Here is a 19,260-nt window from a genome sequence, read left to right on the forward strand (position 1 = left end):
AGACCTGGGTGTGCTAGTGCATGAGTCTCAGAAAGTTGGTTTTCAGGTGCAACAGGTGATTAAGAAGGCAAATTGAATTTTGTCCTTCATTGCTAGAGGGATGGAGTTTAAGACTAGGGAGGTTCTGCTGCAATTGTATAAGGTGTTAGTGAGGCCATACCTGGAGTATTGTGTTCAGTTTTGGTCTCCTTACTTGAGAAAGGACGTACTGGCACTGGAGGGTGTGCAGAGGAGATTCACTAGGTTAATCCCAGAGCTGAAGGGGTTGGATTACGAGGAGAGGTTGAGTAGACTAGGACTGTACTCGTTGGAATTTAGAAGGATGAGGGGGGATCTTATAGAAACATATAAGATTATGAAGGGAATAGATAGGATAGATGCGGGCAGGTTGTTTCCACTGGCGGGTGAAAGCAGAACTAGGGGGCATAGCCTCAAAATAAGGGGAAGTAGATTTAGGACTGAGTTTAGGAGGAACTTCTTCACCCAAAGGGTTGTGAATCTATGGAATTCCTTGCCCAGTGAAGCAGTAGAGGCTCCTTCATTAAATGTTTTTAAGATAAAGATAGATAGTTTTTTGAAGAATAAAGGGATTAAGGGTTATGGTGTTCGGGCTGGAAAGTGGAGCTGAGTCCACAAAAGATCAGCCATGATCTCATTGAATGGTGGAGCAGGCTCGAGGGGCCAGATAGCCTACTCCTGCTCCTAGTTCTTATGTTCTTATGTTGTTATAGGTGGAGAGTTCGATCCTCCACCTCAAGATCTTATCATTCTTGATCTTCCCCCGCTGCGTATTGTCAAACATGAAGGCGACCGATCGTTGGTTGGTGACGAGGGTAAACCTCCTACCAGCGAGGTAGTGTCTCCAGTGCCGTACGGCTTCCACGATGGGTTGGGCTTCTTTTTCGACTGAGGAGTGTCGAATTTCAGAGGTGGTGAGGGTGAGTGAAAAGAACGCTACCGGTCTGCCTGCTTGGTTGAGGATGGGGTCGCTCTCCACCTAGAAGGGGACGGACTCGTCCACCGCACGCATCGCAGATTTGGCGATGTCCGCCTTGATGCAGTTGAAGGCCTCGGCTGCGAGTGGAAAGAGGGTGGCCTTAAATAGTGGGCGGGCTTTGTCCGCATACTGGGGGACCCACTGGGAGTAATAGGAGAAAAATCCAAGGCACCTCTTCAGGGCCTTGGGACAGTGAGGGAGAGGGAGTTGTAGGAGGGGGCGCATACGGTCAGGGTCGGGCCCTAGGACCCCGCTTTTCCACAGCGTAGCCGAGGATGGCTCGCCTGGTTGTGCAGAAAACGCATTTCTCCTTGTTGTAGGCGAGGTTGAGTTTTTGGGCGGTTTGGAGAAATCGGTGGAGGTTGGCGTCGTGGTCCTGCTGATCATGGCCGCAGATGGTGACATTGTCCAAGTCTGGAAACGTGTCCCGCAGCTCGTACTGGTCCACCATTCGGTCCATCGCTCGATGGAACACCGAAACCCCGTTCGTGACGCCAAAGGGGACCTGGAGGAAATGGAAAAGGCGGCCGTCTGCCTCAAACGCCGTGTAGTGGCGATCCTCCTGGCGGATTGGGCGCTGGTGGTATGCAGACTTCAGATCCACCGTGGAAAACACACGGTAGTGCGCGATCTGATTAACCATGTCTGCGATCCGAGGAAGGGGGTACGCATCAAGTTATGTAAACCGGTTAATGGTCTGGCTGTAATCAACCACCATCCGGAACTTTTCCCCGGTCCTGACAACCATCACCTGAGCTCTCCAGGGGCTATTGCTGGTCTCTACGACTCCCTCCCGCAAGAGACGCTGGATCTCGGACCTAATGAACGTCCTATCCTGCATGCTATACCGCCTGCTTCTGGTGGCAACTGGCTTGCAATCGGCGGTGAGGTTTGCGAAGAGTGGGGGGGGGGGGGGGGGGGGGGGGGGGGTGTCGATTTTTAGGGTCGCGAGGCTGCATATGGTGAGCGGGGGCAGGGGCCCCCCGAACTTAAGAGTTAGGCTCCTGACGTTGCACTGGAAGTCGAGTCCCAAAAGGAGAGGAGCGCAGAGGTCTGGGAACACATATAGTTTAAAATTAGCGTACTCAGTGCCCTGTATCGCTAGGGTTGCAGTAGTGCACCCTTGGATTTGCACCGATTGTGACCCAGAGGCGAGGGAGATGGTTTGTTGCATCGGGAATATTGGGAGCGAGCAGCGCCTTACCATGTCCGGGTGAATGAAGCTCTCTGTGCTCCCGGAGTCGAAGAGGCAAGGTGCCTCGTACCCGTTAACCCAGACGGCCATCATGGAGCTCCGGAAGTGCTTAGGTCGCGACTGGTCCAGGGTGACCACGCTGAGTTGTGGGTAGCTGGCGACGTGATCGGAGGTGCTGGGGCGGCCCCGCGATGGCTGTCCGTGTAGGTCGTACGCATCGAGCGGCGTAGCAGATGGCAGCCAAGATGGCGGCCCCCGTTGGTCGAGCGTGGCGGGCGGTGAGGAAGAGGGCGTCCAAGATGGCGGCCCCCATGGATCGCACATGGCCGACCACGTGGGGGAGGATGGCCAAGATGGCGGCCCCCATGAGTCGCACGTGTTGTGTGGAGGCAGAGTCGGCAGACACGCTGCCACCTTGCGGGGTCTGCGGGCCTGTGTTTCTCTCTCTCTACACAGATGATGGTGCCTCCGCTGTTGAGTTTGTTTCAGCATTTTCTGTTTGCATTTCAGATTTTCAGTATCCGTAGTTTTTGTGAGGGCCACGAAGAATCCAGCACAAGTTTCAAGGTTACAAAGAAATAACATTTATTTACAATAACATATATATACACAACAGCAGCAACCTCGCTTGCTGCTTACTCCTTCCTGCTGGTTCCAAACTGGCCAGCTTTATATATACAGGGAGTCTGCTAATCATTTCTCCGCCCCCCCTCATTGGGGAAGCTCATACTCCCACAGGATTGTGGGATTGTCATTAGTCCCCAGCCAATGGTAAGCAGGCAGGTTATAACATCCCTCCCCCGCAAAGTCCAAGGAATCCACCGAAGACCCTGGCAAAGGAGGGCGTCGGACTCGTTTTGCCGCAGGCCGGACACCATTTGCACGAGTCTGTGGATAGGGTCTGTGAGTTCGAGTTCTTAGACCTGGCAAGGCAGACCTTGGTGAAGTGTCCTTTTCGCCCGCAGCTGCTGCAGTTCACGTTGCGGGCCGGGCAGTGCTGTCGGGGGTGTTGGGACTGGCCGCAAAAATAGCAGGGAAGCCCCCCATGATGGGCGGGTGGCCGCGCGGCACAGGCCTGGGGTAGCCTCTGGTCGGAGGCCCACGAGGGGGGGTCGCGTGGTCGGCCGGGAACGCAGTAAGGCTCTAAATAGTGACCTCCAGAGAGGTAGCCAGTTTTACCGTGTCGTCCCAGGTCCTGGGCCCATTTTTCGAGCAGGCGCTTTCTCACATAGTTCGATCGGACCCCCGGCACGTAGACGTCTCGGACGGCGAGCTCCATGTGCTGAGGGGCTGTAACGGCCTGGTAGTTACAGTTGCGCGCGAGGGCTTTGAGGTCGCGTAGGTAATCATCTAGCGACTCCCCGGGGCGCTGGTGGCGAGTGGTGAAAATGTGTCGCGCATAGACCTCATTCACAGGCCGCACGTAGAGGCGTTCGAGTAGTGTGAGGGCCTCTGTATAGAAAGCGGCTTCGTCAAGCTGGACAGAAATGCGATGGCTCACCCGTGCGTGGAGGTGGCTCAGCTTCTGTTCGTCAGTGACGGTGGCGTAGACAACGCGGCGAGATAGGCCTTGAAGCATCGAAGCCAATGTGAAAAAATTTATTTCGCCTCTGCGGCCTGTGGATCGAGTTCCAGTCTGTCAGGTTTGAGGGCTGATTCCATAGTAGTATTTCAAGCTGATTAAATTGATGCGACCATCAATTCACTCGAAGACACGGGGAGAAGTAAACCGTGGTTTTAATCAGCTTAGAACTGAGCCTGCCTGCGACCGGTACAGAACTGAAGGCGGCCCCGCAGGTCAGCTGCTCTTATACTTCCTCTAAAGGGGTGGAGCCATGGGCAGAGCCCGTACATGCCCCAACACATCCCCCTCTGGGTGAAGCCACATAATGGCCCGTAGGTGGAGCCTACAGGGTTAATAACATAACATAACATAATACAATGCACTGGTGAATTATCAGTAATTATACATTCACAACAGCCCATAGCTGCTTCTACAACACTACGTTACAACCTACAACCTGTAATAGCCCATTCCATTCTCCCAGTTCCTCCGACACCATCACATCTGTTTTGATAATGTAACCTTCCGCAATGGTGCTTCTGAGATGTCTTCCTTTCCTCCTCAATTGAAGATTCCCCCCCTACCCTCCCAAATGTGGTTGACAGGGCCCCCAACCATACCCACCACATTTCCTGCCCTTATGCTCTCACCCCTTTCTCTTTCCCAGAGCTAACAGATCATTTCCCACCATTTCTGTCACCTTCAGCGTGAAGCCACCGCGAAACACATCTCCCCCCCCCCCCCCCCCCCCCTCCCCCCCCCACTCTCTGTTCAGCATTCTGAAGGGACCTTTCCCTCCATGATACCATGGTCCACTCCTCAGTCAGCACAACACTCCATCCCCTTCCCATGGCACCTTGCCATCTAAAAGCAGGAGATGTAACAGCTGCACTTTGCTGCTCACAACACCGTCTCTTATCCATTGTGGGGACCAAATGCAGATTGGACGAACACTTTGCTGAACCTCAGTTCTGAGAATGACCCTGAGCTGCGTGCCATTTTAATTCCCCGTCTTGCTCTCACACTGACATCTCTGTCCTTGGTCTGCTGCACTGTTCCAGTGAGGCTCAATGTAAGTTTCAAGAACCGCACCTCATATTTCAATTCGGCACTTTATAACCCTTTGGACTCAGCTGTTGCACAATTTCAGACTGTAAGCCCTGTTCTTCATTTAGTTTCCATCTCTCTGCTTATTTTGGATTTTTTTGAATTTCAGTTAGCGGCCCACCTGCTCGAGGCACATCATTTGTTTCTTTGTTTCTTTTCGTGGCCCAACTCCACTCACTTAGGCCCTGGAAAACGAACTCTTCTGTCATTCAATCTCTCTTGTTTTTCACCCTATCACGGCCCTTCCCTTTGTCCTTGTCCCACCCACTCCTTGCTCAAATCTCTAGGACACCTCAAATGTTTCCCAGTTCTGGTGAAAGTTCACAGTCCTAAAGAGAGTGTTTCTCTCTCTCTACACAGATGATGGTGCCTCCGCTGCTGAGTTTGTTTCAGCATTTTCTGTTTGCATTTCAGATTTTCAGTATCCGTAGTTTTTGTGAGGGCCACGAAGAATCCAGCACGAGTTTCAAGGTTACAAAGAAATAACATTTATTTACAATAACATATATATTCACAACAGCAGCAACCTCGCTTGCTGCTTACTCCTTCCTGCTGGTTCCAAACTGGCCAGCTTTATTTATACAGGGAGTCTGCTAATGATTTCTCCGCCCCCCCCCTCATTGGGGAAGCTCATACTCCCACAGGATTGTGGGATTGTCATTAGTCCCCAGCCAATGGTAAGCAGGCAGGTTATAACATCCCTCCCCTGCAAAGTCCAAGGAATCCACCGAAGACCCTGGCAAAGGAGGGTGTCGGACTCGTTTTGCCACAGGCCGGACACCATTTGCACGAGGCGCTGGATCGGGCGGCATGTAACGAGACGGAGACCGGTGCTTCCGTGATGAACGGCGTAACGGTTGTACATCCACGGCCCGTGGGCCTGAGGATTCCCCCTCTGATGCGCCCTGAGTCTCCATCTCGGAGTCAAAGTCTGCTGCCTCTGTCATCTCGGCGTCTCTATCTCCGCGCGGTTCTGTAACGACCTGCGTAGGCTCCGAGTGAGGCACCAGAGGAAGATTGTGGGGACTACTTTCCATTGTCTCTGGTCTCTGCGGCTGTAGAAAATGAGCTCCGGGGGCGGGGAATCTTTGGAAGGGATAGTTTTCTGGACCAAAAGTGGTCTACATGTTTGCACTGGAGACGACCCTGGGCTTGCACCTGGTAAGATATAGGGCCCGTTTTGCGAAAGATTCCACCAGGGACCCACTGGGCACCACCAGCAAGATTGCGAACGAACACTGGGTCACCGGGCGCAAACTGCCGAATCGGCCGATGCCGAGAAAAACTCTGTCCCTGCCGTTCTGGTGTGCGGCGTACTTTTGCGCCAATGTCCGGGAAAACCATACTAAGGCGGGTGCGAAGTCTCCGGCCCATTAGGAGTTCTGCGGGAGCTACCCCAGTCACCGCATGGGGGGTGGTCCTATACGAAAGCAAAAAGCGAGCCAGTCTCGTGTCCATTGACCCGGAAGACTGCTTCTTTAGGCCTCGTTTGAATGTCTGCACTGCGCGCTCCGCCAACCCATTTGAAGCCGGGTGATAAGGGGCAGTGCGGATATCGCGTATGCCGTTCATCTTCATGAACCTGGCAAACTCCTCACTGGTGAATGGAGTGCCGTTATCCGTGACCAGCACCTCGGGGAGGCCATGCGTACTAAACGACAAACGCATCTTCTCAATTGTTGCGCAGGACGTTGTGCCTGGCATCTTATATACCTCTAGCCATTTAGACTGGGCGTCGATTAATAAAAGGAACATGGATCCTTGAAAAGGGCCGGCGAAATCCGCATGCAAGGGCGCCCAAGGCCGCCCTGGCCATTCCCAGTGATGTAGGGGCGCGGCCGGCGGAAGCTTCTGATGCTCCAGACAAATGGAGCAGTTTTGGGCCACCTTCTCAATGTCGGCGTCGAGGCCTGGCCACCAAACATAACTCCGGGCCAACATTTTCATTTTGATCACACCTGGATGCCCATTGTGCAAGTCTCTTAGTATCAGCTCCTGTCCTTTTTCCGGGACAATCACACGCGTCCCCCACAAGAGGATGCCGTCTTCCATGCTGAATTCTGACAGCTTGGAGGAAAATGCCCGCAACTCGCCTGGGAGCTGTCTATGCTGCCCACCATACAGGACTATGTGCTGAACCTTTGACAGGACTGGCTCCGTCTGGGTCCACTCACGGATCTGTGATGCCGTGACAGGCAAGGTGTCCATAAAATTTAGGGTTGCAACCACCTCACCGGTCGTGGGGATCGACATGGGGCCGGTCGATAAAGGCAACCGGCTCAGTGCGTCGGCATTCGCTATCTGCGTACCTGGTTTGTGCTCCAGAGAATACTTGTATGCAGCGAGGATCAAAGCTAGCGTTGGATCCGTGCGGAAGCAATGGGCGGTATTAGCTTATCCTCTCTGAAAAGTCCCAGCAGAGGCTTATGATCAGTCACGATAGTGAAGTGGCAGCCATACACGTACTGGTGGAAACGTTTCACCGCAAAGACCACTGCCAGGCCCTCCTTCTCGATCTGCACGTACTTTTTTTCCGCTGCAGTCAATGTGCGGGAGGCGAAAGCTATCGGCCGCTCGGCCCCGTTCTCCATCTTGTGGGACAGGACGGCCCCAATACCATACGGGATGCATCACATGTGACGAGCAAAGGCTTTCCAGGATCATAGTGGGTTAGTAACCCAGACGACGACAATTGTTGTTTTACCCGCCGGAAAGCGGTTTCTTGCGGCTGATCCCAAACCCAGGTGTGATTTTTCTTTAGCAGAAGATGCAACGGGGCCAGCGTAGTTGCCAGATTTGGGAGGAACTTCCAGTGATAGTTTACGAGGCCGAGAAAAGAACGAAGATGCGAAGTGTCAGTCGGGACGGGGGCCTGTTTAATCACGTGCACCTTCTCTGCGACGGGGTGCAAACCTTCACAGTCCACCCGATAACCCAGGTAGACTACTTCCTTTGCCTGAAAGATCGTAAATGGACTCCAGCCTCCGAAAAGCGTCTAAGGACAGCAACCAGATTTTCCAAATGTTCCTGCTCCGACGTCCCTGTGATCAAAACGTCACCTAAGTAGACAGCGACATGTGGTAAACCTCTCAAAATGCCCTCCATGATTCGATGAAAAATAGTGCAGGCAGAGGATACTCCAAAGGGCAAACGTGTATATTCAAACAGGCCCCGTTGTGTATTAATCGTTACATATGGTCGGGAGGCAGGGTCCAGCTCCAACTGTAGGTAGGCGTGACTCATATCTAATTTTGTGAAAGAATCCGCCTGCAAGCTTCGCGTAGAGATCCTCTATGCGAGGCATTGGATATCGGTCGAGTCAGGAAGCCGTATTCACTGTAAGTTTATAGTCGCCACACAAGCGAACTGTGGCATCTGGCTTCATTACAGGTACAATTGGTGCTGCCCAGTCAGCGAAATGGACGGGCCTGATAATACCCAAAGTTTCCAAACGAGTGAGCTCCCCTTCTACCTTCTCGAGCAAGGCGCAAGGCACCGGGCGCTCCCGGAAATAGCGCGGCGTGCCTCCTGGTTCGACTTGGATACGGGCTACGGCCCCTTTTATTTTCCCCAAACTGGGCTGGAATACATTTGGGTATCGTCCTAGCACCTCAGTCAACCCTCCAGAAACTGTTTGGAGGATGTGCTGCCACTGCAACCGCAAATGGCGCAACCAGTCCCGACCCAACAGGCTGGGCCCATGGCCGCGCACCACGATAAGTGGGAAATGCCCCTCCTGGCGTCCATAAACAACAGGGGTCATCGTAGTTCCTGCAATGTCCAATGGTTCCCCCGTGTAGGTGGCCAACCTGGCCTGTGTGTCGGTTAATGTAAGGGTCTGTATACCCTGCTAGATGCGGGCGAATGTCCTCTGGGCGATCACGGAGACCGCTGCGCCAGTGTCCAACTCCATCTCAAGCGGGTGACCATTGACCCGTACTGCCACCTTAATGGGGGCCACACGGGGGGCTGCCACACAATGCAGTTGCAGGCAGTCGTCCTCCGTCTCCACGTCCTCAGGAGTAGTTGCCACAGGTTCATCCACATGGAAAGTACGGCCCCTTGGCTGGTCCCAGTTTCGGTCAGAACAACGGCGCCTCTGGCGCCCCCAGGACCAGCGTCCGCAACGGGGTCGGCGCCTAGAAGTCTGACACAGACATTGCTCCTCATCCATTGGTTCTGGAGAAGGCTCCCTTCGGGGAGGAATGTCTGACGGCCACTGGCGTCGATCTGGACATCGTCTCACCCAAGGTACCGCAGGAGTGCGGGGGAACGTTTTCGGGCGGGAGGGGTTGCGCCCCAAGGCATGCACTTGCATTCCCTGTATCTCCTGCACTCCTCGTTCTGCGCTCTCTCGGGACAATACTATTTGAATGGCCTGTTGAAAAGTCATTGTTGGCTGAGCTAACAACTTTCTCTGGGTGGCCGCATTGTTAATACCGCAAACCAAACGGTCGCGTAACATTTCTGACAAGGTCTCACCATAGTCACAGTACTCCGCAATCCTGCGTAGCCTGGATAGAAAGTCGGCAAGGGATTCTCCTGGGGTCCTCTCAGCGGTATTAAACCAGTAACGTTGGACTATCATGGACGGGGTTGGGTTAAAATGCTGCCCCACTAAATTCACAAGTTCATCAAACGTTTTGGTGTCCGGCGCAGCTGGGTATGTAAGGCTCCTAATCACCCCAAACGTACGCGGGCCGCAGGCAGTGAGCAATATGACCACTTGGCGCTCGTTTTCGGTGATATTGTTTGCCCGGAAATAGTAACACATCCGTTGTGCATACTGGTTCCAGCTTTCCAGCGCAGCATCAAAAACATCCAAATGTCTGTACAGAGGCATGGTGTAATGGAAAACAACTTCCAACCTGTATCCAACAAAAATCCAGGGAGGTGGCTTCAGCAGTGTAGACAGCTATTCACTTTAACCCTCGTCGCCAGTTTTGTGAGGGCCACGAAGAATCCAGCACAAGTTTCAAGGATACAAAGAAATAGCATTTATTTACAATAACATATATTCCACAACAGCAGCAACCTTGTGATGGGACTAAACCCCATCACAATCCTCATGGAACACACCCCCACCCAACTTTTACTGGACCCCAGAGCCCCCAGCACACAGATACGTGTGGACCCTTAAGGATATATGTGGATGGTTCTTCCACTGTATAAGACAGGAAGCGCATTACAGGATGCGGCATCTATGTCGAGGACGTGCAGGGACGTGCCCTAGAAGAGATCTCGTTAAAACTACCAGGACACTTAGGCGCGCAGGCGGCAGAACTAGCAGTCATTGCGTACATTGTGGATCACCCAGATTCCATCCCCAGCCCAGCAGACATATACTCGGACAGCCTCTATGTCTGCAACAGCCTTACAGAATTCCTACCCCTGTGGAAAGCAAGAGGATTTGTATCCGCAGACGGAAAACCCCTCCCTTCAGCCCCATTGCTCCGCCACATTTTAGAGAAAGCACAGGACAGGACATTTGGAATTGTTAAAGTTCGAAGTCACCACCGTTCCTCCCCACCTGGAAATGTAAAAGCCGACGCACTGGCTAAAGCAGGATCCAGGCATGGATATTTTTGGACACACCCCGAAAGCACCCCAGTGAATGCAGTTCAGGTCTCACAGACTAATAGCGAGGATTTAGTGCAGGCCCAGAAGCAAGATAGCAATCGGAGGGAGATTTTGAAAGGAAAATTTCCAGCACCTTACGTTAGATTAAAAAATGCACTAATCACACATGACAGTGTGATCCTAAAAGACACCCTTTATGTGGTTCCTGAACAGGACAGGAATCAGCTTATTTGTTTGTTCCATGACAGTCATGGGCATCAGGGAATTGATCCCACTACAGCCCACCTCAGGCAGCTCTGTTGGTGGCCAAGTTTAAAAGAAGACATAACGCACGACGTTGAGAATTGCCTTTTCGGTGCCCAAAACAATCCGGACAGATACGCAAAGAAAGCTCAGCTTAGTCACACCCGCCCCGTTAATGGCCCCTGGACTAACCTCCAGATTGATTTTATAGGACCATTGCCCCCTTGCAGAAATGGTTACAAGTACGTATTAGTCATCACAGACACTTTTACGAAATGGGTAGAGGCATTCCCATCCAGAACGAACACGGCAAAGACCACAGCCAAGATCCTAACCCACCACATCTTTACGAGATGGGGACTCCCCCGCAGCATTGAGTCCGACCAAGGTTCCCATTTTACAGGACGTGTCATGAAGAACGTCCTCACGATATTTGGCATTACCCAAAAATTCCACATCGCATACCACCCCCAGTCAAGTGGTATCGTGGAGCGAATGAATCAGACCCTAAAAGCAACCCTCAGAAAAATGGTCCAACAAAACAACACCACTTGGGATTCAGTCCTCCCTTTTGCGCTGATGTTTTTGAGAAATACTGTTTCGACATCCACAGGATACACCCCACACACTCTCATGACCGGACGCTCCATGAAAGGCACAGAATTTCTATTAGGACTTGACTTGACCAACCCCGAAGTGACGGCCCTCACACACGAGAACGCAGTAAAACAGTTAGTCGAAAATGTAAAAACGGCTCAGCTAGCAGCTGCAGTACGATTAGGCACTAGAAAGAAACAGAGCAAGGCCTGTTTCGACAAGACAGTGCATGCGACTGAGTTTGAGGTAGGACAGCAGGTCATGCTCTCCATTTACAACCCCAGCACATTCCTGTCACCAAAGTATTCGGGTCCGTACTCCGTTGCGGACAAAATAAGCCCCTCCGTCTATTAAATTAAGTACCCCAACAGAAAGACTGCGTGGTTCCATATCAACCAGCTTAAGACATATGGCCCACAGTCTAACCACACACACCACGTCATGCTCGACGCAGCAGACCACACCACGCCCACACCCAACGTATCCCTACCCTCCCTCAACACATCCACCCCACCCACGGACTCACCCTCGACTCTACCTCCGAACACAAGACTCCGCCCCGGAAAGCCCACAGACAGCAGCAGCAGCGACAGTGACTGTGACACAGACAATAGCCACAGCACGCCTCCCTACTATCCCCATGCAACAGGACCCACACCCAGCGAATCTGAACATGATTCGAGTGATCCCTTCCTGATCACATTCCTCAACAAACCCTACCAAAGACCACCACCCTACGATTACGACCCCGACTCCATCCCCACAGAATTAGACACAACCTTTTGGCACCGTGACAATTCATACAGGCTCGTCCAAAACGACGAGATGGACCCTAAGTCACACCATGCAGCTTTATCAACCCTCATCCATTCCAGAGTATGGCATCCGGGAGAAGAGGATGACTTTGAGTCTGACTCCCAAAACGAGAACCGCTTTGCAACCCTGTTCGCAACTGATAACTGAGGTGTCCAGATGATGTTTTAAAAAGGGAACCGCTTGGGAGAAACGGTGTCCTTTCTGATGGAACCTGCAGCATGTTGTTCAATGTTTGTTTGTTAGTGTTATTGTTAAGTGTTGTTTATACACTCGGACGTTCCACAGCCACACGCCATATTTGTCGGCAGAAACCTGTGAAAACTTCCCAGCACGCTTATCGGCAGAAACCGCTGAGAGCTTGCCAGCCCCGTTCTTAACTGCTCTTCTGGTTCGACGGTAGAACCTTTACAGCAACCCCCCACGATGACTACATTTTTGCCCGTTCTTGGCGGTTGCTCAGGCAGTGGAGAAACGGCATTGGTCTCCGCCCTGCCTGAGGACCCCCCTCTGGTCAGCTACACTCGGGTAGAGCACATCCGGCATTGATCACTGTCCTACCCGGGGATTGCATCCAAATCTTACCCGCCGCGGCCCATACGCACCTCATTTCGGCACTCCTGGTTCAAAAAGTTTTGTTTTGTTTTCGGGCAACCCTTACGTTGCCATCCCTATGCTATTTACATCCTCAAACATTTGGATGGTAAATCACACAGCCTGCGAGATGGCTCGCACTGTTTCAGTATTTTTTTTAAGTGTGTCTTGTCCTGTCTATTCGTTTTTTAAAAAAATGATGTAGTCACACATGGTGACAAATTATAAAGGGAAATTGGCACTACAAGACAGACATGCTAACGCACGAGATATTAACCAAGATAGTAACAGAAACTATGTTTGATCCACAGAATTCCAGAAGCTCCAGGAAGAGAGACGAAACGGAAAGGAAGAGATGAAAAGGAAAGAAGACAACAATGAAGACGTCATACATGCTTTTCGTCGTTATTGTAATTTGTATCCGGTTCCGCGTGAATGCGAACCCCCTGACCCCTACCACACAGGCCATTAATGATTCCCACCCCTACCATACACTACACCCTGAAATAATTAATCCCGAGATAGTCACTGACACACCATCATGGTGTGATACGCTCATAACCTGGTATTCACTATCATACGTAATTGAATCCCGTCTAGTATTGGTGATACTCTGCAGCATCGTGCAGACTATCCGCATGAGGAAATGGCGAAGGACAGCCTACCGCTCTCGCACCCTGGTATACAGGAAAAGATCCCCTATTTTCGGTTATCACCAGGACCCCGAACCCCTTGATCTACAATAAAGAACATTTGTGTTGCATCTTTTGTAAACAAAGAAATGTGTTTCATTTACAACGGAAATATTGTACACCTCTGTGCTTGACTGCCAAGCCAGAGGAAAAATGTGAATGCTGCTATTATTTTTGTATTGTTAGGAAGTTGGTATGATTGAATGTTTGAGTGAGTGTAGTTTATGAGAGATAGTTAGAGGTACCGTTTTTTTAATGTTGTAATGCATGTCCCTGTTGTGACATAGCGCCACTTAGAATTGTTAGTTAAAAATTTTCATACATAGTTATGGTCAGTGTAGAGGCCGTGGAAGAGTGCTCGCTGGGTCAGGAAGTGAAGACAACACAGTTATGTGATCCTTCACGCTTCGCGTTAGGGATCACAAGGAGGGAATGTAGCCACCTTGGTTGGCCACTTCCCGACTTAAAATGGAGATCCGCAAAGACTACAGGGAAATTCAGCCAACACAGGCAAAAACTAGCAAGTGCAGAAATCCTGTGTATTAGAACTTGCAAAAGCCCAGACAGCACTGAAACTCACAGCCATCTGCATATTAATGAGCGATCCCCGGGAACAATGGAAACATTTAAGGTGAATAAGGCCAAGCCAGACTCCTCGGCGCCAGCAGGAGCCAAGACAAAGGAAGGCCAACGGACACTCAGGGACCGCCCAGCGATCAGGGAACAACTCCAGTATTGGAGAAATCGATCCAAGTGATCGGAACGTAGTCCAATCACTTGGAACCAGATACGGGGTCCGCCCAAAGGGGCGGGAAGCCCCTGGGGACTATAAAATAGAGTCCCCAAGTTCAATTTGTCCTTCTTGGCAGGGTCACTCAGCAGCGAACCAACCCTTGACAGTGAACTGCCTAAGCTGCCGCATCAACCAAGTAAGTCTCCAGTCAACGCACGCTATGGGACAGGCGCTCCTAGCTACCAGTCCATACCAGCTTTTGAATCCTGCAGACTCAGAATCGAACGAAAGGCCATTTGTTCCCCTGACCTGGTGGGCGAGTTCCAAGCGAAGTATAGGCCTTTTAGTGATAGAGTTTAGCCTAGTAAGTAGAGTTTTATGCATGAGTAGTGATTGACTGTGTATAATAAATGTGTTTTGATTTGAATCTTACTAATTGGTGTGTCGAGTTATTGATCAGTACTTGAACTTGAACCTCGTGGCGGTATCATAAAGATACCTGGCGACTCTAGAGCAAAAGTTATAGAAACAGACCAAATTGAGTAAAGATGCAACGGGCAACATTTAAGAGCCAACCAAAAGTTAGCAACAGCCCAAGGACCGAAACCTGTGGCATTACACTAGTTACATCTGGCTATCCAGAAAAAGACCCATTTATGCCGACTCTCTGTCTTTTGTCCGTCAGCCAGTCTTCTATCCAAGCTAATAAATTACCTCTGATCTAACCTTGTGAATTAACCTTCCGAGCGGCACCTTATCAAACGTCTTCCGGAAGTGCAGATATATTATATCTACAGGATCTCCATTATCCACTTTGCTTGTTACATCATCGAAGAACCCTAGCAAATTAGTCAAACATGATTTGCCCTTCATGAAACCATGCTGACTCTGATGGATAGTGTTTTGATTTTCCAAATGTCCTTGATAATTGATTCTAACAATTTCCCAACAACAGATGTTAAACTAACCATGTAAGCTCAGGCTGCTGTTGTCATGGTTGCAAATCTGAGTGTTCAATGGTGTTTGCAGGCTCTCACAGCAGTGCAACAATCTCTCCTCCAACAGATTACTAGCATTGCTGAGGTGCCTGCCCATGGGAATGCCAGTTGCTCTGTATTGCATGAACCTGCTGTGTTCCCTCAGGATAAAAGCAATAGTGCTCCCATGACTGCCACACCACCAGTGCCCATGTTGTTGCCTTTCAGTGAACCGGCCCAAACTGTAGCCATCCAATCTCCTCAGAAATTGTGTATGTGGAGGGGGTAAGTAGGGCGAGAAGGGAGAGAAGGTTAGAACTAATTCCACGAGGTGTCATCTCATGACCCACCTACCTCCAACTGCCCTGCCCTCACCCCCACACTCCCGCCATTGGGCACCTGACACATCCATTCTCCTGATGCTTTGCCTTCCTTGTAGGAATGTTTGTAAATATCAGACACACTCAAACTGCTTGTTTGTACATATGTGCTTTATACGTTAAACTGTTACGCTTTTAAAGTTGGAAAATGCCAATAAATATATTTTTAAAAAAACAATGTTATTTTTCTTGATCTCTAATAAAGAAAAATGTTCCAAATTTTTTATTTTGCAAAAGTCCAGTTTTTAACGGGGCTGCTCGTAGCAGCGAGCTGGAGACTCCAGGGGTATCCTGGAGGGTTGGCAAAGCGATGTGATGGTGTGTAAAAGTAGCACCATGCATAAATAAGACAGACTTGATGGACATGGTTATTTCATGTCCTTCATTTTCAGATGTTTGTGTTTCCCCGCTTTCAATCTACAGTGTTTGGAGGGAGATCGTCTGCCTTTTACGATAATGGTCAGAGCATCTTTTTGTTGCCGTGCTTGTCAACCCATGACTTCCCGCCCTTTAATGTGAATGAGTGGAAATTCTCCTGCTGGCACATGGAAAAGCAGAAATTCCTGGCCAATTTGTCCAAACTGATGGCAAGCAGCTCCAGGAAAAATCTCCAGGGAACAAGCGGAAGTGACAAGCTCTGAGACCAATAGCATTGGATGTATTTTAGCTAATGATATCCCTTCAGTACCTCGAAGGGATTACTCTTAAAATAAAACAGACTGAAGCGCTCATTTAGTTGCATTTGCTGCGACTGTGATACAATCAAGTGAATTGAATCTTTGTGACCTGCTAATGCTTGTGTAATTTTAGCTGTGCAAAGTTATTAAATAGGAGCTGACTTGTAAAATACCAAAGCAGCTAGAAATGGTCAAATACTAAAAATGATCACTTAAATTATCATTAGGTGCTGGAGATCTGATATAATTATTTTTGCATTTCGCTAATTATTTTCCCTTCATTTTTAAAATTTATTTATGCGATGTGGGCATTGTTGGCCAGGCCAACCTTCATTACCCATCCCTAATTGCCCTTGAGACGATGGAGGTGAGCTGCTTTCTTGAACTGCTGCAGTCCAACACCCACTGTGCTGGTACGGAGGGAGTTCCAGGGTTTTGACCCAGTGACAGTGAAGGAACAACGATATAGCTTCAAGTTAGGATGGTGAGTGGTTTGGAGGGGAACCTCCAGGTGGCGGGGTTCCCATGTATTTGTTTCCCTTGTCCTTCCAGATAGTGGCGGCCGTGGATTTGGAAGGTGCCGCCTAAGGAGCCTTGGTGAGTTTCTGCAGTGTATTTTATAGGTTGTACACATGGCTACCGCTGTGCGTTGGTGATGGAGGGAGTTAATGTTTGTGGAAGGAGTGCCAATCAAGCGGACTGCTTTGTCCTGGATGGTGTTGAGCTTCTTGAGTGTTAATTGAGCTGCACTCATCCAGGCAAGTTGGGAGTATTCCACCACACCCGTGACTTGTGCCTTGTAGGTGGTGGACAGGCTTTTGGTAGTCAGGGAATGAGTTACTCACACAGAATTCCTTGCCTATGACCTGTTCTTGCAGCGACAGTATTTACATACGAGTCCAATTCAGTTTCTGGTCAATGGCAATCCCAAGCATGTTGATAGTGACAGATTCAGCTATGGTAATGCTGTTGCAAGTTAGGGGGTGATGGTTAGATTCTCCCACATTGGAGATGGTCCCTAGCACTGTGTGTGCGAATGTTACTTGCCACTATTCAGCCCAAGCCTGTAGATTGTCCAGGTCTTGCTGCCTTTCGACATATAGTGCTTCAGTATCAGGAATCGCGAATGGTGCTGAACATTGTGCAGTCATCCCCACTTCTGATCTTACAATGGAAGGAAGAACTGTGATGAAGCAGCTGAAGATGGTTGGGCCTAGGACACTACCCTGAGGAACTCCGGTAGTGATGTCCTGGAGCTGAGATGATTAACCTACAACAACCACAACTATCTTCCTTTGTGCTAGGTGTGACTCCAACCAGCAGAGAGTTTTTCCCCCTGATTCCCATTGACTCTAGTTTTGTTAGGGCTCTTCGATGCTACCATTGGTCAAATACGGCCTTGGTGTCAAGGGCAGTTACTCCCACATCATCTCTGGTGTTCAACTCGTGCCTGTAACGCCCCTTAGATCTGGCGTTTCCGTGCATTTTCTTTTGTTTTTGCAAGGGTGGGTATGACAAATCCTGCTCTTACATGGATGCAGATGGTCTGGAATCCGGGAAGAGAAGACTGTACTGGATTATTGAAAGATGGTATTAAGCCAATGGCAATGTCGTTCTCCTGTTCCATCCTGTGCTTGTGTGGGTTAAGCCGCATCTTTTCTTTCCCCTTCCTTGCTTTGGGTGCTGTATTATTTTGGAACTTTGTTACGTTATTTTGTTACAAAATGTAAAATCTCAATAAACGCCTGTGGTAGTATGCATTAGGGGTCATGTGGGACTGTGAAGCCGTGATGTCATTGGCTGACAGATCCCGGGTCCTGGTTGGCTGTTGACCTCTAGCTCCGCCCTGAATGCGGAGTATAAGAACCTGGAGTTCTCCCCCGCAGGCCAGTCTGCTACTGAACTGCGGGGAACAAGTCACGCTTAATAAAGCCTCATCGACTTCATCTCTATTCGTCTCTCGTGAGTCTTTGTGCGCTACAATTTATTAAGCGTGCTTAAAAGAACTATGGAGCTCAGGATCATCCCGGAATGCCTGAGGATCAGCCCCAACACAGTGAACTCAGCAGCAGTTTTCAAACACTGGCAGACCTGTTTCGAGGCCTACCTCAGAACGGCCCCCGGCCGGGTCACAGAAGACCAGAAACTACAGGTCCTGCACTCGAGGGTAAGCCCGGAAATTTTCCCTCTCATCGAAGACGCAGAGGATTACTAGACGGCGTTCGCAGCACTAAAAAGCATCTATGTTCGCCCAGTGAACCAGATCTACGCACGCTACCAACTCGCAACGAGACGGCAAAGTCCCGGAGAATCGATAGATGATTTCTACGCCGCGCTACTAATCTTGGGACGGGCCTGCAGCTGCCCGCCGGTAAACGCGATGGAACACACGGAAATGTTGATGCGTGATGCTTTTGTGGCTGGTATGAACTCTTCCCAAATCCGCCAAAGACTTTTAGAAAAAGAGTCGCTAGGACTCTCAGAGGCACGGGCCCTTGCAGCCTCACTAGATGTGGCCGCGCGAAACGCCCGCGCCTACGGCCCCGACCGCGCGGCAGCCCCTTGGGCTCCGTGGACCCCCGTCGCGACAAACCCCCCCTCCCCCCCACCCCACAGGCTTGCGCGGTTCAGACGCCAAGTCGTGCCGGGGGAGCCCGCTGCTATTTCTGCGGCCAGGCGAAACACCCCCGGCAGCGCTGCCCGGCCCGCACAGCGATTTGCAAGAGCTGTGGGAAAAAGGGCCATTTCGCGGCTGTGTGCCGGTCCCGGGAGGACGCCGCTGTCCCCGGCGAACAAGGATTCCTGCGCGCTTCTTACGCTCCCCAACCCCCCCCCAGCGCCCCATGTACGACCCGCAGGCGCAACCAGTTTGGGTCCCCGCCACTGCTGGCCAGCGCCCCATGTACGACCCGCAGGCGCAACTAGTTTGGGTCCCGACTACCGCTGTCCCCGGAGAACAAGGCGATCTGCAAGTTTCTGACGCTCCCCAACCCCCCCAGGGCCCCATGTGCGACCCGAAGGCGCCGCCATTTTGGGTCCCGGCCACCACGAGGGGAGGAGGGGCGCCACCATCTTGGGATCCCCCAGACCTGTGCGACGCATGGGGACGGC

At 50.9% G+C, this 19,260-nt stretch overlaps 1 long non-coding RNA gene across 1 annotated transcript in view; it reads left to right on the plus strand.

Moving 5' to 3' along the window:
- The window catches only part of LOC140428738 (uncharacterized), a 125,145-nt gene extending 109,561 nt beyond the window's left edge, over nt 1-15,584 (plus strand). The window contains exon 3 of the long non-coding RNA XR_011948845.1: nt 13,002-15,584. This is a non-coding gene — a long non-coding RNA (uncharacterized lncRNA). The remainder of the gene's footprint in view (nt 1-13,001) is intronic.
- Nucleotides 15,585-19,260: the final 3,676 nt, after the last annotated feature.

Source organism: Scyliorhinus torazame, chromosome 8, assembly GCF_047496885.1.
Source record: "Scyliorhinus torazame isolate Kashiwa2021f chromosome 8, sScyTor2.1, whole genome shotgun sequence".
Classification (NCBI taxonomy): Eukaryota; Metazoa; Chordata; class Chondrichthyes; order Carcharhiniformes; family Scyliorhinidae; genus Scyliorhinus; species Scyliorhinus torazame.